We start from the raw sequence: 24,791 nt of genomic DNA on the forward strand, positions 1-24,791 counted from the left end.
TGACACCCAGGTCGCCAGAGTCCGGGCCGAACCGAACCGGAGGAAAAGCAGCCCACGCTCGGCAGCTCGCTCAGCGGGGAGGGCCTTGCTCACGCGGCTTCTCCCTGACCTCTTAATCTGAGCGGGTTTCAGAGGCTCCACACAGCCCCCCAGGAACTGCTTCTGTTGGATCCTGGAGGAGCAGCTCTCAGCAGGATTATTTTAACATCTTCACCGCACCTTCACCCATAGGCTCTACCTTGGATCTGATTTCTACCAATGAAGTTTTCGGTGCTTTTAAGATCACGTGACACCACCACTTGTCCACCTTTCTCCTTTCCAGTAGTCAGACCCATTAGGTACTGGTTTGTGTTGCGTTCAAATACAGGTTTCCTGCCTGTCCACTCTCACCACCTTTGCGCCTCTCACTTCGTCTTAACTTGCTTGTTATGCTTTTCCTAAGCACTTTCCGGCGTGACCTGTCCTAGTCCTTTGCTGAGAAGAGGCAACGTTTGTTACACTTCACTGCTTGACATTAACAACATAAGGAATAAGTTTTTCTGTATTCTCCTGTAAGTCAAGTTTGCAAGTCTTTTCTTGACTTACACTTTTCCTTCACATGACCCAAAATACTCAACCTGAGTCTTAGTGGCTTTAACAAAGAACCTTACCTGCACCGATGGCAGATTTGCGTATGCAGTAGGACCCTTTTCAAGATCTTAGTAGTGTAGTATTGGTCCAGTTTCTAGCCTTCCGTAAGATCGCACGTTATGAAAACACTTTATGTGAGGAAGAAAGATGGAGTTAATTGGAGCTATTCCTTATTGTAGGAACTATGTAAGTTTTAAAGTCTAAGTGAAGAGATTCTTTTAGACCTTCTCTGGAAACTGGCCATCACACTAAGTCCTAGGGCACAGACCAGTGATCTTAAGATTCCATTTTCTAGTCTCTCTATTCAAGTCTAGGTTGTTAATTATCTTGGTTTAGTAATCAGCTGAACTATTAGACACTTAGAATTTGGGGAAATGTAAGCGTGTGGTATTGGCAATTAAAGACAAACTTGACATTATTAAGAAACTTGAGGAAGGCATCTCTTTCAAAAAACTTTCTGTGGTGTATGGGATTGGGGATTCTACAGTTCGTGATATTAAAAAGAACAAAGAAAGGATTATAAACTATGCAAACAGTTCAGATCCTGCAAGTCGAGTGTGCAAAAGTAAATCTATGAAGAATTTCACAGAGTGACGATAGAGTGGTTTAACCCACAGAAAACAGATGGGGTTCCAGTGTCCGGAACTATTTGTGCAAATCAAGCTAAGTTCTTTTTTGATGCTTTGGGGACGGGAGGTGATTTTAACGCATCATCTGGCTGGCTAACTCGATTCAAACAGCGCCATGGTATCCCAAAGGCTGCTGGTAAAGGAACAAAATTAAAAGGAGACGAAACTGCTGCCAGGGAATTTTGCGGTAACGTTCAGGAATTTGTTGAGAGAGAGAATCTACAACCAGAGCAAATTTATGGTGCTGAGCATACTGGGTTGTTCTGGAAATGTCTCACATCGAGGACCTTAGTTCTTGACACTGAACAAAGTACTTCAGAGTACAGGTCAAGCAGAGAGAGAATTATTTTAACGTGTTGTGCAAATGCCACAGCTTTACACAAACTTAATCTTTGTGTTGTGGGCAAAGTAAAAAAAAACCCTGTTCATCCAAAGGAACTGACCTTTCCAGCCTTCCTGCCACTTACTTCAGTCAAAAAGGTGCGTGCATAGAACAGCCTGTTTTCAGAGAGTGGTTTGATAAATATTTTGTGCCACAGGTACAGAAGCATTTGATATCCAAGGGTCTTCTAGAAAAAGCAGTGTTCCATTTATTTATTTTGGTACCGGGGACTGAACTTGGGTCCTTGCACTTGCGAGGCAGGCCACCGAACCGCTGAGCTAAATCCCCAGGCCAGCAGTGCTCCTTTTAGATTTTCCCCCAGCACATCCAAATGAAGAACTGTTGAGTTCAGACGATGGAGGAAGAATTGTGAAGTATTTGCCAGCAGTGTCACGAGTTTAATTCAACCAATGAGCCAGGGAGTTTTAGCCACAGCAAAAAGATACTACCGAGCAGGACTTCTCCAGAAGTATATGGATGAAGGAATCGACCCAGAAATGTTTTGGAAGAACTTGACAGTGTTGGATGCAATTTACGAGGCATCCAGGGCTTGGAACATGATAAAAGCAAGTACTATAACCAAAGCATAGAGAAAACTTTTCCCTGGCAACAGAGAAAATTCGGTTACGAACATTGATGAAGGAGCCATTTTAGCCGCTAACTTAGCAACAGTTTTGCAGAATACAGAAGACCGTGAACACGTTGACATTGAGAATATTGATCAGCGGTTTGACTCTTGGAGTAAGGACTCAAGCTGTCAGGGATGGCGGACAGTGAAAGTGCTGACGACCAGGCCACAGCTGCTGAGCGGAAGCCTTCCAGCAGGACTAGAAGAGCAGAACTGAATCCTGAGAAGAATGTTAGCCATAAAGCTGCACTTGAATGGGCTGAAAGTTTACCGAGTTATCTAGCACAACAGGATGACATGCTTCTGTCTGATAAATTGGTATTACGGAGGCTTTGGACCATCATAAGAAGAAAGCAGAAGATCCACAATCACAAAACTCATTCACAGTGCTCTTACGTGTTTCAGTGTTTTCATCCTTGTGATTGATTGTATCTGCAGTGGAACTTACCTGGTTTGAAGCGCTGTGGGTTCTAAGGCCAAATACATTTTATAAATGATTTTAGGACTAGTTGCCATTTTGGAGCACCTAAATCACAGCTCTTTAATGCGGACTCTGGTAACGAGCGTTATCATGTAACTTGTCTCTCTACTGTTTTTAATCTGTATTGTACTAACTAGATTATAATGTACCTAAGGCCAGGGATCTGTTTTGTGCCTAAATTTCAGTGTGTCTAATAAGAGTCCATGCACATTATAGGCACTCAGTAAATTTTACTTAAATTGAAAAAAAATAAGAGAGGATCTTGCTAAATTGTCCAGGCTGGACTTGAACTTGTGATCCTCCTGCCTTGGCTTCTCAAGTAATTGGGACGACATGCTGTACTGTCACTGTACTGGCTTCAATGCTTTTGCTAAGTACTGTATAGAGTTCTTGCAATTCCTTTAAATATATTAGGGAAAAACATCTTAATGAGGAGTATATCATTTAGGAATTTGTTAGGTTGAAAGACTTAAAAAACATGACCAATGTCTGTTTGCTTTTTTGGTACCAGGGACCAAACTCGGGTCCTTGTGCTTACAAGGCAGGTGGTGGAACCACTGAGCTAAATCCCAAGCCCACCAATGTCTGGTTAAACAAGGCAGGGTAGGGTTCTCTACTTCAGGACTACCGACATTTAGGGTCTTTGATGGTGGGGGGTCCTGTATATTGTAGAATGCTTTGTTGCACCCCTGACTATCATAGCTGTTCTCAACTGAGAAATTGGCCACCCAAGGGACAACAGTGTCATGATCAGAGTTATGGGTGGGGAGGTACTATGAACACAAAGGCTGGGGAAGCTGCTAAAATATCCCACAGTTCACAGGATAGCCCCCAACAGGATGGCAAAATATTGCCTCCTAAAGGCCAGTACTGCCAAGTTTGACAAACTCAGAACTAAAGGAATTGAAATTGACGCTTAAGGTGATCCAATAGGATGTGAGGAGAAAATCCCAAGAGAACCACATCCCCTGGGCCTGGAATTCATATCCCGCTCTTTCTGTGCAGCCTAGTCCCATGCAGATAAGGCCAGAAAGAGTTAGTTTTAACTGGCGATTCCTGGGATGGGTCCTCTCACTGGGGCACTCCTTACCAGAGGCTCCCAGAGCCCCTGCAGAAGGGGGCACCATGTGGGGTGGGGCAGGCCACTGGGAAAGCATGCAGAGGGCTCTCAGGTGTGGAAAGGGACTGTAAAACTTCTAAAGCCATGCCGCATGGAGGGAGCATGCCTATCATCCCAGCTACTCAGGAGGCTGAGGGAGGAGGATCTCAAGTTCAAGGATAGTTCAGGCAATTCAGCAATATCCTGTCTCAAAATAAAAACTAAAAAGGATTGGAACTATAGTGGAACTCAGTGGAAGAGCTCTTACCTGACATACACAAGTCCCTGGGATCTAGCCCCAGTACCAGCCAGCAAGCAAACAAGTAAACAAATATATCCCAAAGCCTCCTGGTGCAGCTGAGCTTCTCAGAGGCAAACATAGACCCAGAGACAGCTGGCAGGGACACCTCCATCTTCTCCTCTTAGTGCCAACCTCTGTGGAAACACTTGTCTCTCTCAACATGCACTCAAACATCACCCACTCGTACGGACCTTTCGCAAACAGCAGGGCACAGATGACCAGGGAATAAGGAGCTGTGTGTGCATAAATGGCTCAGCTACAAAGCCAACAAGCCCTGGGCTCTATGAGAGGCTCTATTTTTGGCTCTATGACAGGTGTAACTAGGTGATGATAAATAAATTGGCGTGGGTTGTCACCAATTAGAGTGGCTGCTGGTTTCCTGTTCGCAGCAGCGACTATGCAGTGGGCATAGGTTGCTGGAGAAGGTCAGACACAGAACTGAACAAAGGGGAGGTTAATTAAAGCTTGGTGTGCACAGCTGCCTGCTGCACCTGAAATGTCATTGTTTCCAGTTCTTTTCTTTCCCACTGACCACTAGCTTGAAATGTAAGAGCTCAGCTGTGCTTTAGAAAACCAAGAATAGGAAAATAGAAAGTCATTTCATATTTTCTGTTCTGCTTTTTTTTTCTCTGCCTTTTTAGATTAGGAGATGACACTAACTTCCTCAGCTGTCTCCTGGCAAAGTATTTGCAGGTTTAAAGACCCTTAAAGAGCTAGGGCTGTGGATGGGTAAATGAGGAGTTATGAGTAATAGTGACCAAAAATGGTAAGCAGTAAAATGCATCAGACGTTTGGCCTGCTCTGAGTAGGAAGCTGAGTCCTTCATACTAATAATGGCTAATCTGTAGTCTGTGCATCCTACAAGCTCAAGTCAAGGATGAAGTTAAGGATGAAGGAGGCCGGGAATGGTAGCATACACTGTAATCCCAGCACTTGGGAGGCAGAGGCAGGAGAATCTCAGCGAGCTCAAGACTGGCCTAAACTACGTAGTGAGATTCTCTCTCAAAAAAATAAAAAAAGATGAAGGGCAAGGGGCAGCTGAAGGATAGTCCACCACAGGGAGCACTTCCCAAGACATCTGGGGTGGAAGGCCATTTCCAGATTTTCCCAGACCGTTGGTTGATTTAATTTTTTAAGCTGGTGTGGTGGTACACACCTGTAATCACAGCACTCTGGCAAGCTGAGGCAAAAGGATTGCAAGTTTGAGCCCAGCCTGGGCAAATTAGTGACTTAACAAGAGCCTGTCTCAAAACAAAAAATAAAAAAAGGGATGGGGATGTAGCTCAGGGTGAAGGCCCTGGGTTAAATCCCCAGTAACACACACACACACACACACACACACACACACACACACACACACACACACTGCACTAAGGCTGAAACAGGATGTGTGGAGGAAAGGAAGTATGGTGGTGAGCGTGTGCCCTGCCTATAAAGTAGAGGGAAAGTAACCCTGTGCGGATGTCACAGGTGGGGCAATTCTGACCCCAAGACTGGGCACTGCGGGGTTCAGAGGCGGAGAGCCCACCCTTCCTGCAGCCTCTGAGGATGGGAGCTACACATGTCTACCATGACTCCTCGCACAGAGTTGGGCAAGGACGTGGTAATAAGTGATGTCATGGGAGCCGGTCACCTGGGACCGATTCCATTCTGATGTTCTTTGTGGAACGGGGGCTATAACTGCATCCCCAATACCCCGGCGGGGCACTGTGCCAGGTTCAGAGGAACCTCTGGGCTCAAACTTGCAATCCTCTTGGGAGGGGCTCAGAGTCTGTCTTGCTCCATTTTCTAACTCACCGAAGCTCACAGAGCTAATATATTTTATCACTCAGATATTCTGATCGTGATCACCTGCCACTTCCCATTCGCCCTCTGTGCAGATTGTTTTAAACCTGATGTTTCAGAGGCTTTTCAATGAATGGCCTTTGGTCCTGTTTCCCTCTAGTCCTTGCCAAGGAACTTGCAGATGCACTTTGGGCTATGTCTGGTCTGTGTATGACTGGCGTACAGGATGTAACTCCTTCCCAGGGGTGCTCCCAGCTGTTCAGAGGTGTACAGGGAAAAGTATGCCCATCTTGGAATTAATTCCCCTTTCTTTTTCTCAGCCAGTTCTCCAGATCTCTGACTTTTCTTTGGGATTCAATGTGTTAAGAAATCACAATAAAATTTAGTGTGAAAGAGTACTTAATACTACGGAACTGGACACTTAAAAATTATGATGGTAAGACATATCGTGTAAAGGTACAAGACCCATTGATAGATGTAACTGTATTGTTTGCTTTAAATGTACCAATAAACTTCATGGGAAAAATAAAATAAAATCATGATGGTAAATCTTAGGTATATTTTACTACAATTAAAAATAATAATAATTATAGGACGTGGTGGTGCATGCTGGTAATCCCTGCACTTAGGAGGCTGAATGAGGAAGATCTTGAGTTCAAGTCCAGTCTGGGCTACATAGGGAAACCCCCATCTCCAAAAAGAAAAGGTAAAAAAAAATACAATCATTAAAACTAGAGTGAGAGTGAGAGGGACGTAGGCACCTTCATGCACCCCTATTCCGAGGGGTGCACATCCAGCAGGGTCTGGGAGCTTTCCGAAATCATTCCAGTCCTCTCTTCTAGTGGGGCGGGCAGGATCCAAAGCTCAGCCAGATCTCTGGATTCTTTTCTTCCGTCCTGACCCCTCCCTCCAAGATGAGCGCCCAGCCCGAGACATGTGGCCACGCCCCACTCAGGAGTGGTATTTTTTGATGTTTCTCTGCCCTTTAGAACCAAGCTCATCAGAATAGGGCAGGAGAGGAAAGGAGGAACAGGAGTGGCCGCCTGCAAAGGACTGTCCACGGCTGCTGGTCCAGCTGCCAACCCTGCTGTGCCAGCTGCCTCCCTGGGCTTTCAATTTTTGGGGTCCTGGCCGTGCCCCTCCTCCCTCCCGGGCACTGTATGGATTTGAACTCGAGTGTAGGAGGTGCGGAAGCGCCTGGCATGTCCTCACCTCAATGCGCCCCTGACTGGGAAGGTGTAGAGGGAGCGAACGCAAGTCTGTGCTGCCCTCTGGTGGACATCCCGGAATTGAAGAGGAGGAAGGAAAAGACAGCAGAGGCGGGGTGAAAGGACCCCCCCCCCCGAATCTCCCAGCCGAGGACCCTGTGTTTCACTCTGTGGATTCAGGCTAGCACATACCAAGCCACTTGTCTGTCTCTAGGACCGTGTTCTCTCCCCTTCAGGCTGTGGGAGCCTTCACTGTCCCCCAGGGACGACTCTGGCTTCTGCGTGTTCCTGCCTGGTGGTGTCCCTCGTCTCCAGCTTGTCCTCCTGCCATCGCCACGTACACTTGCTTCCTTTCCCAGAGTTATCAGTCCTCTCTCACTGCATGGCTTCAGCTGTCCCCGCTGGACTGCAGCCAGACTCAGCTGTCCTGAACACGAGCCTCACTCCGCCACGCTTCTGCCGACCTCCTCCAAAGGCTGCCAGTGGCCAAGAGGGTCACTATCAAACTTAGCATGAAATCCAAAGCCCGGGGGTCTAGTTCCTGCCTTCTCCAGATTTAATCACAATATTATTGTCTCTGTGTCTGTCAATTCAAACACCGGGCAGTGTACTCTCAAGTCCAGCAGTTTGGATCCCCAAAGCAAAACTTCACTCTTTGCTGTTTGACCTTGGACGAGTGGCTTCTCTTGCCTATGTCTTCCTCTATAAAATGTTATTAAGATGGTGGCTGTCATTCCTGATAACTCTGGATGCATAAGGTTGATTGTCTTTGTTCATTTGACTTACCTCACCTTAGTCAACAGCAGCCTTTCCTTAAAGCTCTCTCCAGGACATTCCTAAAGATGAATTCCTTACTTGTGGAATCCTTAAGTGATAGCGCACTGAACTCCAAAAACGGCCTCAGAGTTGCTACATTATGAAGTTTTCTTTCTTTTTCTCCTCCTTCAACATTGATGAACTTTCGCAAAGCATTTGGCACACTAAATGCTGGAGAGGAAGATGTCTAAGACGATAAGTTCTTCCCCTGGAAACATTGCGGAGAGAAGAAAGGATAGGACTGAAATCCTGGTGCATCTGTTCCAAAGCCCGAGTTCTTCCATTGCCCCACTGCAGGGGAAGTGAGTCATGTGGTGGCCTCTCCAGTAGTTAGAGTCCCACTTGAACAGAAACGGGGTGCTGTTGTTTGTGGGGGTAGGAAGCATTTAACAGAGTTCAGTACCTGGCACATAGCACATATTTATCACAACTTTTAGTTGTGCTCTATGCTGGTTTTTAGTCACCAGAATTCAATTCAGAAAAGGCCATGGTGGAATCTTCTCCCCAAAATAACACCGAGGAGCTATGTTGAAGTTCTAGAACAGGGTCATGATAAACTGGCAGTGTCTGAAGAGAAGAAATGTTGAACAATGGCTTTCAGTGGTGGCTGGGCCCCTGTTATCACCAAATACACAAATACTCAGCACCATGAGTGCTTGTAAGTTTCAGATTCGAAACAAATTAAAATGTTTTCAGCCTTAATTTATTGCTTTGAACTCTTACAGAATTGGGTGTTTCCAAATACAGAATACAATTTATACTGGAGTGGGGGACATGGTTGCAGTAGAAGTCATCATGTGAAATGATGTTTAAGGGGTATTTATTCTATTTGAGGCAAGTGCTGGGTGCCCTTCCATGTTACCTTGTAAGATTCATTGGTGTATCATACTCAGTCTGTGTTGATTAGCTGTCAAAATGTTCTAATAAATAGAAGATCTGATACCAGAAAAAATAAAATGTTATTAAGGGTTATAAAAGCTTAAGCACTTAGAGAATCTGGTGCAAATAGGCACTTTATAAGTGTTAGTCATTATTCATTGGAAACATAAGTGACATCCTCCCTCTGATGTTCAACTTCTGTTAATCTTATTGCTTAAATATTTATATAAGTAACCCATTCTGCAACTCCTAATCTCAACTCTGATGACCCTCACATCCATTTTACCCAATGCACCCACACTTGCAGCCACCCCAGAACTAGACTGTTTATTTACTTATGGTCCTGGGGATTAAACACAGGGTCTTTGCACTAAGCTAAACCCCCAGCCTTTTTATTTTGAGATGGAGTCTCATTAAGTCACTAGGTTGCCTTGGCTGGGCTGGAGCTTGTGATCTTCTGCCTCAGCCTCCCAGAGGACAGGGGTTACAGGTGTGCACCACTGTGTGCAGCTCTAGATGGCACCTAGAACTCTCAGCACCAACTCAGGAGTCTTGAATCTCGGTGCCCGTGTCTGACGGCACCTGTCCACCCCCTGCTTGGTGTACACTACTTTATAGCTGCTCATTACCTTTCCAAGCCATCTCACTTTTTGGCTCTTCCTTTTTCCTTGGCCCATCACACCTTTCTAGTTTTAAAAACTTCCCCATTGAGTTATACATTACTGGTCACTTGGATTCTTTTTGTTTGCTTGTGTGTGTGTGTGTGTGTGTGTGTGTGTGTGTGTGTGTGTGTGTTTAGAAAGGGTCTCAATATCTAGTTCAGACTGTCCTTGAACTGACTACATAGTCCAGGCTGGCCTTGAACTTGTGGCAGTCATCCTGCCTCAGCCTCCCAAGTACTGGGATCACAGATGTACGCCACCACAACTAGCTTGATCACTTGAATTCTTATCAAGATCTTTAATTCTCTTGCACATTCATTCATTGACCTGGTAAACATCACAGAGTGTCCTTTATGTGCCTGTCCCTACATTAGGTGCACGATCTAGGCCCACAGAGTTTGGAGTCTCGAGGAAAGAGACAAAAGTGTAAATATTCTATAATTACTGGCTGTGAACAGTGCTAGAAGAGTAATTAGTAGGGTGCTAGGATGGAGAATGAGACAACAGAAAAGTACTCATTGACTTTCACAAATCAAGGCCACTGGAAACTTCAGCATAGATAGCTTCAGGAGGAAAGCGTTGGGACTGAAACACTGTTAGAGTTAATGGAAGCAAAGTGAGATGAAGTGAGTTATCCAAGTGAGATGCAAGTAGCAGTAGAGATGATTTACAGGTTACATGGGCCACTCTCTTGGCAATGTGGAAGAAAGACAGAGAAAAATGGAAGATTATGATTTCAGAAGTCACATATCCACAAAGCTGGCTCTGACAGCAGGGTCTTGTGTTGTCCAAAAGAAAAGTATTGCTGGGTGTGGTGATACTTACCTGTAATCCCAACTTCTTGGGAGGCTGAGGCAGGAGGATTGCAAATGTGAGGCTGGGCTGGGCAACTTTGTAAGACCCTGTCTCAAAATCTCAAAATTTTGAAAAATGGGCTGAGGATGTAGCTCTGTAGTAGAATGGTAGAGTCCCCCTTGATTTTACTCCCTGTGCCAAATATTAATAATGATGATGATGATGATGATGATGATGATAAATAATGGAAAAAGAAAGAAAAAAAATGGGTAAACTAAGAAAGAGGCAGAGTTAAGGGATAACCAAATAAATGAAAAAATTTGGACAGAAACAAAAGGAGTTGGGGTCCCGAGTATAAGTGGAGGAGTTAGCTAGGGGAAAGGACACACCTTCCATTGCGGAAGGAAGAATGGACAATATAATTGGTAGTGGCTTAGCACTGTGGCTTCCAATTTTCAACAGTGGTTTCCATTTTCCCAAGGACAAGCAAAGCAAGGCTCTCAGTCAAGAGTGGGAGGTGGGAGGGGAAGCAAGAGCTCTGAGTAGAGAGAAATGTGTGTGGAAGAAGATCAGGGCTGGAATTGTGCCAGATAAAGACAAAGTAAGCCATCACTGGATGAACTGTAGACGGGAGACAGGAGAGGGACAGTAAGATGAGTCAGAGCATGTAAGACAAATCCCAGTTAGACAGGAAAACAAGTCACCAGAGGGTACCAACAGTAGCGGGATCAGTGGTTTCATAGTCTTGATTCAGTCGAATAGTTACAGTTGAATGTGCACTTGAGAAAGTGAGTGAAAAGGGAGTTTGTGATCCAAGTGAATGGTTTAAGCTCATGATTTTGGAAGTGTGCGATTTCTGTGAGGCCAAGAGTAGCTACAGGGCTTTGTAGGGTTCCATTAAAAGGTGTTTCTGTTGATGAGGAAGTCAAAGAAATGAGAGAAAAATGGTTGGGTTGACTGTCACCCTGGAGGTGAATTTCCAGAGTGATCAGAGGGAACAGGTCAGAGCATAAGAGTCAGGACAAAAGCAAAAGCTGTAGCTTTTTTTTTCAAGGTGGGGGGAATTTTATGCGCTATTATTATTATTTTTTTCTTGCAGCTATATTTTTAAGTTTTGAGACTTCTCCAATATCATTTGAGGTATGAAAGAGTTGTGACGGAAGGGGCACACTTCATTTTTGGGCCAGAAGGGGGCGCCAGAGACTGCAACAGACGGTCACGAGGCTCCAGGAAGGTTATGGAAAACAAAGAGGTGGGTTTTATAGAAGAGCGCATGATCCTCCCTCCCTAGAGCTGTTGTAACAACAACCTCTAGCTCAGTAGCCTAAAACACCAGAAGTTTATTCTCTCATAGTTCAGGAGCCTAGAGCTCCAAGATCACCCTTTGTGTGTTGAAACTGCTGGCAGGGTGAGGTTCCCTCAGAAGTCTGCGTTGGAGAGGGCTGCCTGACCCTCACCGCTAGGGGGCTCGTGCTACTCCCTGGCTGTGCTTACATGACCAGTCTCTGAGTCACTATGTGATCATGTGGTGTTCTCTATGTCTGTCACTGGATTTAGGGTCCTCACCAAGGCAGGATGGTGTTGTGTCTAGAGCCTTCACATTTTTTTTTCTTATTTTTGAGATATGGTTTTATTGTATAGCCCAAGCTGTCCTTGAATTCCTGATCCTCCTGCCTCAGCTTTCTGAAAGCTGGAATTACAGGCTTGTGCCATCTCCCTCAACCAAATCCTTGACTTAAGAGATGTGATTTAAAAAAATGGTGAATTTTTAAACTTAAAAATGGAGGGAGAAAGAGGGAGGAAGGAAAGGGGAAGTGGAAAGAAAAAGAATTAAAATGTGTTGTGTATATGTGTCAACTCCCCATGATGAATGCAATCATTATGTACTGCAACATTTACTAATAAAAAATTAAAAATAAATTCATTACAGTAAAACACTATTTTTTACTATTAATCCCTGTCTTAGTTTCTTTTCTTTTCCTTTTCCTTTTTTTTTTTTGTGGTACCGGGGATCAAACTCAGGACTGTGCTTGCAAGGCAGGCACAGTGCCACTGAGCTAAATCTCTGGCCCTTACTTACTTTTCTTGTTGTTGAAAAAAAACCCAACATCCAAAGTTTAAGGAAAAAAGGTTAAGAGCTCACAGTCTGTAGAGGTTTCAGTTCATAGTAGCTGGTTCCAAAGCTGAGTGGCCTGGCAGAGGGGCATTGCAGAGGAGAAACAGTTCATGGTAGACAGAGGTGGAAGGCAGAAGGCAGTGAGCAGCAAGCAATAATGGCAGCAGCAACCATGCCCACCTTTCTATTTAATCCAGGTTACATGCCCTTTGGGTGGTGCCACTCACACCCAGGGTTGGGCAGCCTTAATCTCAGCATCACACACCCAAATCCGGCCATCTCTGAAAAACACCATGAGGCTTTGGGGGGACATCTAGACATAAGCCTTAACAATCCCCCTCAAAATACTACCTCTTGCTTTGGACACACTTAGTCCATTGTTTTTGCTACTTTTGTTTTGTTTTGTTGAGGCAGGGTCTCTCTCACTCTGTAATTCAGGCTGGCCTTGAACTCACTATGTAGCCTAGGATAGCCTCAAACTCATGGCAATCTTCCTGCCTCAGCCTGCTGAGTGCTGGGATCACAGGTGTGCACCACCACATCCTGGGTTTTTGCCACTTTCTATAGCAGTTCTGGAAGTCATTTTTTTGTGAAATGTCTTTAGTTGTGCTGTTGTGGATACCTCAGTGTCCTGAACTGTTTAAAAACATTTAGCTTTTATGGTCATTTGACTTTGGGGAAAAGCCAGAACTTTAGTGGTATCAGATTCAGTGAATAAGGTGGATGAGGATACACTGTTGTGCTGTGTTTTGTTTTGTTTTGTTTTTGGTACTGGGGATCATACGCAAGACTTTTCACTTGAGAGGCAGGCTCAATGCCACTGAGCTAAATCCCCAGACCTAATTTTTTTTGGACAGAAATTGCTGCACCAAAAGCAATGTGTAACATGGAGTTACACATTGTGTTACATTATGACAATTCATAACGGAGAATTTCTCAGGCTGTTTTCTTTTTCTTTCTTTCTTTTTTTTTTTCAATACTGGGGTTTGAATTCAGGATCTTGCTCTAGTGAGGCAGGTTCAGCACCACTGAGCTAAATCCACAGGCCTGTCAGGCTGTTTTCTACACACATCGTTTCTTAAATGCTCCAACAAACTCTTTAATACTCAGAATTCGTTACAGTGTTCTTGGGTACAACCTAAACTCACACAATTCTATCAAGGTAAAAACAACAAAAAAAACCCAAAACACAATCTATATCACTGTGAGGTTGGACCTTGAGCCATGTACTTTTTTTTTTTGCTTAAAAAGTAGGTGATTTCCACTGAGAACTCATGATCATAAGTATGGGACTTAGAATTTATCTCCCATAATGACATTTCCTAAAAAGTGTGGTTCTGCTGTGGCACCATCTCGCAACACCAGTGAAACTGACAAACATTGTGCTTTTGTTGACAGTCGAACCGAAGGAACAAATTTCATACTCATTTGCCTCATCTTCAAATCTGTTAAAATGCTTTGAACAGAGCTATAAGACAATCAGTTCCTTGGAGATTCCCCTAGCAGTCGATTGCCTGTTCGATTAAACCTTTTGTTTTCTCTTTTAAGATGCTCTTGGGGTTCTGATGTTGAAGGACATCCCCCTCTCCCCTCGGGTCCAACATATTCACAACCATTATGAACCCCTTGTAAACCAACTTCATGGTCATGGCAGGACTACCATACACCAATTTTAACATTTTGTGTGTTTCTTCAGTACTTTTTTCTTGCAGACTGAAACAAAATTTCACATTCATGCATGGTTCCTGATCCATGATTTATGGGACACTTTAAAACACACTTTTTCTCATCTGCGATGGCACCAAACAAAGTGAGACTTGTCACATGCTGTTGCTCAGGTGTGACGGGGGCTTCTTGTGTGGAAGAGCCCTGCCTTTATGCTGGACAGCACATGGCAGCAAAAGCATTCACTGACTGTCAGTCACACCTCAGAGTCGCAGCTACAGAGACCCTGTAGCCAAATAAGGTCCTAGTCACAGGCTCTGGGGTTAGAGGGTGGGTATATCCTTTCTGGGACTACCATTCACCTTTCTTTTCCCAGTGTAAGAGCCCAGCGGGTGGCTCAGATGTTATTTTGGTGATCATCTTAGCAAGAGTTGCTGAGTTTTAACTGATCGCCTGCCTGCGCTAAGGTCTTTAGTAAGCTATTTAGCACCGCCTTGTTGCCAGCAATGACCCTATGGCAGACAGGACAGTTCGTATGAGGGAGCTGAGGCTGCACAGTTGGGCTTCAAATCTCAGGCTGGTGCTGCTCTGTGTCTCCGTGGTAGGTGAAAGTGTGTAGTGTCATAGGATTTCCCCTATTGATTGCCTTTTCTTTTTCTTTCTTTTTTTTTCCTCTTTTCTTACTTCCCTCCCTCCCTCTGGCCTTCTTCCTGGAGATTGAACCCAGGACCTCATGCATGTTAGGCAAATGCCCTACCACTAAGCTACATCCCAGGATCTTTTTTTTTTGTCAGTACCAGAGATCAACTCAGAACCTTGTGTTTGCCAAGCAGGTGCTGCGCTACTGAGCTACATCCCCTGCCCCCCAGAGTCTTTTTTATTTTGAGACAGGGTCTCACTAAGTCACTAAGTTGCTCTGGTTGGCTTCAAAGTTTTGATCCTCTTACCTCAGCCTCCCAAGTAGCTGGGATTACAGGTGTGCACCACTGTGCTGGCTGATTCCATTTTCTTTTCTTTTTTTTTTTCCTCTAGTACTGGGGATGGAACGCAGGACCTTGTAGTTTTGAGGCAGGTGTGGTGCCACTGAACTAAATCCCTAGCCCTGCATTTTCTTTTAAACAGGTCAAGTTTGGAAGTAGTTTTTAATATATGTTTGGTTTTGTTTTTGTGTTTTGGTATCTGGGATCAAATTTAGGACCTTGTACTTTCAAGGCAGATGCGGTGCCACTGAGCTAAATTCCCAGCCCAGTTATTTCATATATGTGCTTAGAAGGAAATACCAACCACACACTTACCTGTAATCAATTTAAATTCAGATATAAGTTTGGGTGATGAGGAATTTGGAATTAAGGCTCAGGTTCTCTGTAGGTGTAGCTCTGGAACCAGAGGAAATACAGGGTCCTTGATGGCTCTTTTCCGACCTGCACTTAAAGAAGTGGAGAAAGCCACTCTGTGGAGGCAGTGCCTTGGCTTCTGGTGGCTTGGGACCTTGTGCTTGTGAGGCAGGCAGTGGAACCACTGAGCTAAGTCTCCGTCCCCATTCCTGTGTTCTTGAATGTTCCTAAAGCATCCTAATAAAAGTTCATTTTTGGTTAAGCTCATTTGAATAGGGTTCTGGTAACTTGCACCCAAAAGGCTGCCTCTTTCAGCCAGTGCCGGAGGCGTTCACAAGCAGGACAACCAACCCCACGGGCATCTGTGAGGACCGCCCTCTCTTTTCTCATCCCCTGCCCACCTGACTCTCAGTTTGTGAAGAGGCACCCACCATACTGAGGTGGCAGCCTTGGGTCATGGCGTCCCTGTAGTGCCATTCTTCACCCTCTTTGGAAAGTGTCTTTACTTAGTTTTTCCTGTACTGTCCTTGAAATTAGGAGAAGAGGTAGGAGGAAGTGAGAAGGACAGCTAGCAATACATTTAGGGAATGATTTCTTTGCTGTTTTTTTTTTTTGAGGCAGGGTCTTACTTTGTAGTCCAGACTGGCCTTGAACTCACTGTGTAACCCAGGCTGACCTCAAACTTGTAATCCTCTTGCCTCAGCCTCCTGAGGGACAGGGTTATAGGCATGTGCCTTCACAGCTGCCATATTTTTTAAAAATCCACAAATCAAAGAGCCTTGGCAATTTTGAACTCCATTTCCCTTTTTAAAAAGGTTTACTGAAAGATAATTTCCATGGTACGCACTCACCCATTTAAACAGCACACTTTGTAGATTTATAGATCATGCAGCCATCACTACAATCCATTTTAGAATTTTTTAGCAACCATCAAATAAATTCCAAACCATTATCAGGTGCTCTCCAGTCCCTCACCCCATGGTCCCTGGCACCCACTAACCTACCCGCCCTCTCTACCGAGTGAACTTTTCTAGCCTTTCACACAAACGGCATAGAGCAGATCTGCAGTTCACTTCATTTGCAAAGGGCAGAGGGGCAGGTGTCATCCTTTCGACTCTAGAGCTACATTCAGATAGTAAATCTCACTCTTCCCACTGTGAGCTGCCGGAGAGTGGAGATTCAAATGTCTGAAGACCTTTTAAGGAGCACAGTTCCAAGGCTTGAGGACAGGAGAACCATCTGCATGATCCTCCCTCCCCTTCTACCTTCTCCCTCAGCCCTGTACTTCGGCACCAGCAACCAACTAAACAAGGTGATGGGGGAGCGCTCAGGGCTGGGAGGGTGAGCAGAAGACCAGGAGACATACAGAATGCTTCTAATAGCAGCCCCCTTATCCCTTTTCTGGCCCTGGAGCCCAGGCTCTCGCCCATTCTTGCCCACAGCACTGTGTCACAGGGTGGTGAAGGGTCTCCACAGAGGCTCGGTACTGAGGCAGTGAGCCCAGAGAGGAATTTGCACTTTTTCTTTCAGTATTGAGGACAGACCAGGGCCTCTGAACTGAGCTACATCCCCAGCCTTTAATTCTTTTTAAATTTTGAGACAGATTCTAGCTAAGTCTTTAAATTGCCCAGGCTGGGCTTCATCTTGCCATCCTCCTGCCTCAGCTTCCCTGAGTGCTGGGATTACAGGCATGAGGCACTACTCCAGCCCAGCACTGTATTTTGAGTACATCTGCTTATAACCTATGGACAGCCTCCTCTTATACTTCAAATCTTCTCTGACACCTAGGACAATGTAAATGCTGTGGAAACAGCAACACAGAAGGACAAGAACAAGGTCCCTGGGTGTTCAGAGCAGATGGCGCACTGCTGGCCTAACTGCACAGCCCCAGCAGGGCGAGGAGAGCAAACTCAGGGAGCATTGGAAGTCATGTAAGATGTGCCTACACCTCACAGCGAGTCAGTGCTCAGGCGTTTCATCTGTGGCAGTTGAGTTTTGCCTTTTGGAACCTTCTGGAATTTTTTCCCCCTGAATATTTTTGCTATACAGTGGGTTGAATCCACAGATCCTGAACCCACAGATACAGAGGGCTGTGCATTAGCAGGTGACATCAGTCTGAACAGAAACAATGATACCAAATAGCCCTTGTGGTTTCTACAGCCACCCCAGCGTGGGTGGGGTGTGCAGTATGGATCACACACTCTGACAAGGACATGAAAACCAAGGGAAAAGGCAGTCTTGAGACACACACTGAGGTGGGCACATCTCGGGCCAGGCCCAAGGGCTGGTGAGCAGCTTAGGTGGCTACAACTTCTGCAAGGCAAGTCTGCAGGAGGGTCTGGTTGGCAGTGGACATTGCAGTGCCCTGTAGGGACCATCTAAGGCTGAGCCTCTCAGCTTGGAAGTATTCGAGGCTCAGCAACAAGGTTGGCCAAGGAGACGTTCACCATTGGATTCTTCTGATGAACCTGATTCCTGTCAAGCTCACAGAAACGCCTGGGCCGTTCTTGTATTTGCTTCAGGGAAGAGCGAGTCTCAGGTCGCGGACCCTATGCTGCCTACCTGGCTGGCCCCACAGCATGCATTACCTTGGGGATGAGCATGCCTTTGTGCACCCATACCAGGTTTTAAGAAACATAATACTGTTAGCAATGATGCCTGATTTTTTTAATTTATGTTTTTCATTGAGTTTATTGGTACTTTAAGAATACATAGTAAGTACAGTTACATTCATCATTGGGATCTTGTACCTTTACATGACAGGTCTTGGTTCTCATTTTTTCCCCACACTCCTGCTCTCCCTTCACCCCCTCCTACTTTCCCCATTTACAAGCACTTTATTTCCATTTTTTCATTTTCTCATATTTTTTTCTTTTCCCTTATTTCCTTTCCCCTACCCTTCCCACTTCCTCTACACCTTTAACCCTTTTTTTCCTATTTCACATTGTCAGTTGTACAATTTGGATCTTAATTTACACTTCTGGTTTTTCACACCAGAGAAACTATTTGGTATTTACACGTGTCTTATTTATTTCACTTAAGGATATGGCCTCAATATGCATTCACTTTCCTATGAATGACTCTATTTTCTCATTCTTTATGGCTTAGTACTCCATTTTATAGAAAAACCACATCTTCTTTATCCAACTCATGGGCAATTGGGCTATTTCCAAGTTTTAGCTATTACAAACTGTGCCGCTATGAACACCTGATTTAAATAGGTCAGATTTGCTGCTATTTGCTCCAGGGGCCAAAATCGCTGGTCAGGACCTGCTCCTATGGCCTCCACTGGTTATCAGCAGCTCAAGCTGGCACCAGCCCCAGCACCTTTCCTTAACAGGGACCAAAAGGCTCCAGCCCTCACTGCTCAACTGGGAATTTTCCCTGCCCTTCCTTCTCGGCTCTGTGGTCTCCCAGATCATGCAGCTGGTATGGGGTAGCTGTGTGTGAGGAGAATCAGGCAGGGGCAAGTGAGAGACTAGAAACTCTGTGACATGAGAGACTATGCAAACCACAGTGCGCTAGGGAAAGGCAATGAGTAAAACAGATAAAAGCACAGTCATTCTAGATCAAGTGGAGCTGGGAGCGCCGACTCCACTCTCAGTAAGCTGCTGTGAATAGCTTGAAATCACTGGACCCCAAGTGAGGTCAACGTCATCAACAGTAAAGGGGGAAGGGAAAACTGCTTACCCAAGGTGGGGAGAATAGAGAAACTGAGGAGTTGAGGTTGGATAACAACAGCAATCTACCTAAGCCTGCAGCATATCTATATCTATATATCTTGAACCTCTTTTAGGGAGACACCGAGGCTTCGTAATGTAAGAATGACTATTCTAAACAAAGTTGGAAATGGTGAACCTAAAGCGTATGAACCTATTTTTCAAATGTTTTAAAAGCACATTTCCTGCCAGGCATGGTGGTGCACACCTGTAATCCCAGCACTCGGGAAGGAGGCAGGAGGGTTGCCCCAGGTTGGAGGCCAGCCTGGGTTACATAGTGAGTTCAAGGCTAGCCAGAACTAGGTAGCAAGACCCTGTTAAAAAAAAAAGTAAAGCACATTTCCCACCAGGACAGGCTTCTCCATCAATCAGATTAGTTTTAGAACAAATCCTTTGGAAAATTTTGGAATGTGACCTGTGGCTTTTACACTTAGAGATGATAAATTACACTTCTATAATGTTTTAATATTTAAAAAATATTTCTCATGGAATAATGAAATATTAAGACAATGTTATCAACAACCGCTATTGGCTCTTTTCCTGCTGTGCCTGGAAAGCATAAAGGACTGAAGTTATCTAATTCATGGTGCCAGTACCGTTGTCAAAGTAGGACCAGGTGTTGCAAGCTTCAAAGAGGTATCTCTTAGTCTTTACTTAGACCCCTTCAAACGGGAGCATCTTATGTCACAGCACCTCTGCACCCACGGCACCGTGACTGCAGGCCCCCCCGCCCCCCCGTGTTACATAAGCAGCAACAGCACTGTGGGACATGGTGGGCCTGCGGTCTAGGTTTGAGTCATCCTGCTTCTGCACTCAATGAATGTCTCACGTGAGCCCAACAATGTTTCTTCATCTGTAACTGCAAGGCTTGGAGGGCTGAGACTGTATAGAATGTTTATGTGAAGCCTACAGAAAGTGGTACAATCTAGTGCCCCCATGCCCAGCAGCTTACTAAGGTAGGAATATTCACCTGCCATCTTTCTACTTAAAATGTTTATTTTTACTAAACTCAAACAATAGGAGAAAAAGTGGAATTACTTCAGATTTAGTAGGATTGTCTTTCCTCATTTTGCAATAGGCAGAATTAGTAAGCACCTCTGTAAAAGTTCATGACAGTAAAAATACATGAAGTACTATGCACTTTTAAATTGAAGATTTTCTTAATGCAAAGGTAAAAAATGTGTCCTAAAAAAAATTTGCTGAAGTTGAATATACACATGACAGTGTATATGTATACTTAAAAATTATATAAAAGCTGTTCATTGCATAAAATTTGGAAAACATAGGTAAGCAAGCAAACAAAAATATTCAGACTTGTTTTGATGGTAGCTATAATAAAAGTATTTTATGTCATATTATAATTGCTACTTTAAAAATATTTTTATCTACCTTCCAGAAAATATTTTTTTCCCCAGCATCAAATAGTTGTTCTGGATTTAGGCAAACCTTTAATTGCTCAGCCTTCCACTATTTTAATCTCTCTTACATTTTCTTCTCTCACATTCTAATTGGTACTGACAAGTTATTGTTCCCAAACCCTATCTCAGTATTATAAAGCAAAACACATAAGCAAAATAAAAACATGGCTGACAAAAAGTATACCGTTCTTTTAGTTTTTTTTTTCTTTGTACCGGGATTTGAACTCTGGACCTTATGCTGGCACAGCAGGTGGTAGCACCACTGAGCTAAATTGCAAATCGTTGTTTTAAAATCGCCAAGTACAATACATGCTTATATTTTTAAAAAATGCAAATAGGAAGATACAACATGAAAGGTAACAAGTTTCTTTACCCTACCTTCCAATTCTCTTCCACTATGGAAGACACTGGATGTATGTGGCTGTTTATATCAAAAATAAACTTCTAGGATATACTAGCTATGTTGCAACCCCACAACCACACGGGAGCGGGGTGTGTGTGTGTGTGTGTGTGTCACACTGGGTGCACAGATACAGAACATTTCCACCACCACAGACTACCCAAAGGTGCTGCTCTATGGTAAACACAACTAAGTACATGCAAATATGCATCTTCTTATAACACTGAGTTCTTTATAAGTCTCTTACCAGATATATAATTTTTTCAAAAACATTTGCCATTCTAAGTGCTGTCTTTTCATTTAAATCTGCTAAGTTAAATCAGATAAAAGTCCCACTCTGTCTTTTTCTTGTTGCTTGTGCTTTTGGTTTTGTATCCAAGAAATTTACTTAGCTGAAGGTCACAAATATTTACTTCTGTTTTCTTCTAAAAGTTTTTGCTATTATAAAGTCGGTGACCCATCTTGAGTTAAGATTTATCAGTAATAGTGCCCCGGCTTGGGCTCAGAGCCACCTCTGCTGCGCAGCCCGGCCCAAACTATAGGTCTCCTCAGGAGCTGCGCCGTTTCCAGCGGGCGCCACTGATTGGCTCTGCCACAGCGCCAGGAGGGTAGCCGCATGGGTGCTGCTGAGCACCGTCGCCCCTACCTGGCTATTAGATCCCCTGATTGAGCTAGTCCTTGGACGCACTCTGCCGAGGCATGGCAGGCTATTAAGGGTGGTGATTGATCCTATTATGTTCCTGATTTTATCAATAGGGATAAAGGATAGGGATTGATTTGATGAATTGTTTTCTCAATTATGAAAATGAGAATGTCTGTAAGTCATCAGAGAATCAAAGACTGGGATACAACGATATTAGGAAGATTTAATGACCCAGAGATTGAATCAAGGGCAATCCAACAGCAAAAATAAAGATGAGAAAAAACTTAAGCAAGCCACAAAGACAGACTTCCAGTCCACCAGGGGAAAACAGTAGGGCAAAGGAGGATGAAAAATCAGATAGTGAACCTCCAGGACACTCAGAACTCACACCACAGGAAGTAAAAAAACTGATCAATCAAGCTCTAGAAAAATTCAAAACAGAAATTATTTCCCAGATAACCACAGAGATGGTGAGCAAAATGAAAGACATGATTCGAGACTCCAGAACAGAAACTGACAAAAAAGTAGATGAGCTTAGGAACATAATAGAAACCATGAAGGCCCAGAATAAGAAAGAAATGGAAACAATGAATGCTCAACATAGGAAAGAAATGGAATCCATTAAACAGATTCAAACAGATATCCAGGAGATTAAAAACTTTATTGAAAGCATAAGCAACAGAATAAAAGCAAAGATAGAATCTCAGATATAGAAGATAGGATAGCAGACAGTGACCATGAAAAAAGAGGTCTCTTAAAAACAGTAAGGGAGCATGAGAAACTGATCCAACAACTCCTAGATGATGCAAAAAAGAATAACATAAGACTGATAGGAATCCATGAAGTACCAGGAGAAAATGCAAATGACTTAAAAAAGCTGTTCAAAGAATTAATGACAGAAAACTTCCCAGAGGGGAAGAATTAGACATATAGATAAGTGAGGCATATAGGACACCAACTAGCCATGATCAAAAAAAATCTACACCTAGACATGTAATAATCAAGATCCCAGAAACCCAACAGAAGAACAAAATACTACAAGCAGTAAGAGAAAAGAAACAAATCACATGCAAAGGAAAGCCCATCAGAATCACAGCAGACTTTTCAACACAACCCTCAGGCCAAGGAGAGCCTGGAGTGAGGTATTTCAAGTCCTAAAAGAAAACAACCTAAAACCAAGACTGATGTATCTTGCAAAACTCTCTTTCAAAATGGATGGAGAAATAAGATACTTCCATGACAAAGAACACTTGAGAAACTTCATGAATACTAAACCAGCACTACAAAGAATTTTAAACAATATCCTAGAAAAAGACAATGAAGATCACAACACCAGGAGGCCCAACAGAGCAAATCAAATAACCAAGGCAAAAAACTAAAAGAGATGACAAAAAATAAAAAGAATCAACAAAAGGACAATAACATGACAATAATAAGTCAGTACATATCAGTTATAACTATCAATGTCAATGGCCTCAATTCACCAATCAAGAGAAATAGATTGGCAGAATGGATTAAGAAGCAAAATCCAACAATATGTTATATACAAGAAACACACCTAGTGCAAAAAGAAGCCCATAGACTGAAAGTGAAAGGATGGAAAACAATCCTCCATGTGACAGGAGCCCAGAAAAAAGCAGGGGTAGCAATCTTATTCGCAGACAAAGCAAACTTCAAACCAAAACTGATTAAGAGAGACAAAGAAGGCCACTACATCCTTGTAAAGGGAACAATCCAAGAGGAAGAAATGACAATCATAAACATATATGCACCAAATATAAATGCCCCCAACTATATAAAACAAGTAACATGAAAAACCAAATAACCACTAATACAATTGTAGTGGGGGATCTGAATACCCCACTATCACAAATAGACAGATCACCTAGGCAAAAAATCAACAATGTAATGCTAGAACTGGACCAAGCTTTTGAATGTATGGACTTATTAGACGTCTAAAGAGTGTTCCACCCCACAAAATCAGAACATACACTCTTTTCAGCTGCACATGGGTCATTCTCCAAGACAGATCACATACTAGCTCACAAAACAGGTTTGAATAAATCCAAAAGAAATGAAGTTATTCCCTGTATATTATCAGATCACAGTGCAATAAAGTTGGAGATCAATAACATAAGAAACCATAGGAACTTCACAAACACATGGAAATTGAAAAACACTCTCCTGAACAATCAATGGATCACAGAGGAAATTAAAGAAGAAATCAGTTTTTGTAAATAAATGAAAATGCCAATACAACATACAGGAATCTATGGGACACAATGAAAGCAGTTCTACGTGGAAAATTCATAGCACTGAATACCAACATTAGGAAAACAGAGCAAGCGCAAATAAACAACCTAACAATGACTCTTAGACTCCTAGAAAACCAAGAGCAAGAAAAACCCAAAGCTCGAACAAGAGAGGAAATTATAAAGATTAGAGCAGAGATCAATGCAATGGAAACTAAGAAAATGATACAAAAAATATAAATGAATCAAAGAGTTGGTTTTTTGAAAGAATAAATAAAATTGATAAACCCTTAGCAAATTATCAAAAAAAGGAAAGAAAAGGCTCAGATTCATGCAATCAGGAATAAAAAAGGCGAAGTCACAACAGATCCAAAAGAAATCCAGAGGATCATTAATACATACTATGAGAACCTGTACGCTAATAAAATGGAAAACACAGAAGAAATGGACAGATTTCTAGATACTTATGAATTACCAAAGTTGAATGAAGAAGATAAAAACATTTTAAACACCCCAATCACAATCAGTGAAATTGAAAATATAATTAAAAACTTACCAACAAAGAAAAGCCCAGGTCCTGATGGATTCACTGCTGAATGTTACAAGACATTTAGAGAAGATCTATTGCCATTACTCTTCAGACTTTTCAATGAAATTGAAAGAGAAGCAATACTTCTAAATTCATTCCTAGAAGCAAATATCACTTTGATTCCCAAACCTGGGAAAGATGTAACTAAAAAAGAGAACTATAGGCCAATCTCCTTAATGAATATAGATGCAAAAATCCTCAATAAGATACTAGCAAACAGAATACAGAGGATCATCAAGAAGATCATCCATCCTGAACAAGTTGGATTTATTCCAGAGATGCAAGGATGGTTCAACATATGTAAATCAATAAATATAATACACTATATTAACAAAGTCAAGGACAAGAACCACATGATCC

At 43.2% G+C, this 24,791-nt stretch overlaps 1 pseudogene; it reads left to right on the top strand.

The window, feature by feature from the left end:
- Positions 1 to 2,695, top strand: part of LOC104847832 — a 13,214-nt pseudogene extending 10,519 nt beyond the window's left edge.
- The last annotated feature ends 22,096 nt before the right edge of the window (positions 2,696 to 24,791 follow it).

This window comes from Fukomys damarensis, unplaced genomic scaffold (genome assembly GCF_012274545.1).
Source record: "Fukomys damarensis isolate Sample0158 unplaced genomic scaffold, DMR_v1.0_HiC HiC_scaffold_30, whole genome shotgun sequence".
NCBI classification, from domain to species: domain Eukaryota; kingdom Metazoa; phylum Chordata; class Mammalia; order Rodentia; family Bathyergidae; genus Fukomys; species Fukomys damarensis.